Source organism: Carlito syrichta, unplaced genomic scaffold (genome assembly GCF_000164805.1).
Source record: "Carlito syrichta isolate Samal-C Ts95f unplaced genomic scaffold, Tarsius_syrichta-2.0.1 Scaffold305659, whole genome shotgun sequence".
Classification (NCBI taxonomy): Eukaryota; Metazoa; Chordata; class Mammalia; order Primates; family Tarsiidae; genus Carlito; species Carlito syrichta.
In genome coordinates this window covers 215132-216349 of record NW_007249755.1, presented here as the reverse complement: position 1 = coordinate 216349, position 1218 = coordinate 215132, and the positions used below count along the sequence as shown (strand labels likewise).

The window sequence follows — 1218 nt, the reverse complement described above, 5'->3', positions numbered from 1 at the left end:
TGGGCAACAGAAACTCCAACTCAAAAAAAAAAAAAAAAAAAAAAAGATTTAGACAAGCAGGAAATATTTCACCTGTAAAAGGAGAAAGTGGGCATTTCTTGCATCCTTACCATGTAACAGGTATATGTTAGACATCTGACGTGTCTTATGTGGTTTCACTCTGTGTCAACCTTATAAGAAAGGAATTTAAGGATGAAGAAACCGAGTCTGAGAGGTTAGGAAACAGCAGTGAGTGGTGCAGCAGGAGTTGAACCCAGAATTGATCAAGCCCCGCAGCTAGTGTATGCTCACATCCCAACAATGGAAACATCTGAGCAATGATTTCTTGAAGACTCAGGAGAGGCACAATCGGCTCAAGGCGAGTGTTATCAAGAATTTCCGGCCATGGCCTTGCTAGACTCTGGTGTGGCTATGTGCTCTTTGAGTCATGGCTGTCCCCATGCTTCCTGGCTTTGGCCCCCTTCCCTACCTTGGGGAGGCGAATCTCCTCTTTCTTTCTCTCTCTCTAATTTACTTATAAATAAACTATATTTTGTAACCTAAAAAAAAAAGTTCCAGCCGGGCTCGGTGGTTCAGCCTGTAATCCCGCGCCTCTGGGAGGCTGAGGTGAGTGGATTGCCTGAGCCCGCGGGTTCGAGACCCGCCTGGGCAGCGAGACCTCATCTCTACAATAAATCAAAAAATCAGCCGGGCATGGTAGCGCATGCCTATAATTCCGGCTACTTGGAAGGCTGAGGCGGAAGGACCGCCGGAGCCCAGCAGGTCGAGGCTGCGGTGGCCGGGAGCGGCCACTGCACTCCAGTCTGGGCGACAGAGTGAGACTCCGACTCAAAAAAAAAAAAAGTTCCAAGCTGGCCTCAGCATCTTCTCACCCATCCCAAGTCTCCCAGTCGAAACCCACAGCTTGATGCAGACATTGACGTTTGCATATGAAGATCTACAGTGAGAACTCTGTATCCAGCAGAGAATATGGAACTATCAACAATGTGGACATTAACCTTCACATCAGCATCAGCTTACTTGGTGAGGACATCGCTACAGCCTGGAAAGTTCTCCGGACAGAAGCTATTGTGTTAAGGCTGTGATTGTCTTTCTTTTATACCTTGATGGACCAGAACCATCAGTTGAGGTTTTCCTTTTTTTTTTTGAGTTGGAGTCTCACTCTGTCACCCAGACTGGAGTGCAGTGGCCGCTCCCGGCCACCGCAGCCTCAACCTG

The 1218-nt window shown here is 48.1% G+C and overlaps 2 pseudogenes; one reads left to right on the top strand and one right to left on the bottom strand.

Moving 5' to 3' along the window:
* LOC103264498 overlaps positions 1–1033 on the bottom strand; it is a 9632-nt pseudogene extending 8599 nt beyond the window's left edge.
* LOC103264486 overlaps positions 898–1218 on the top strand; it is a 2993-nt pseudogene continuing 2672 nt past the window's right edge.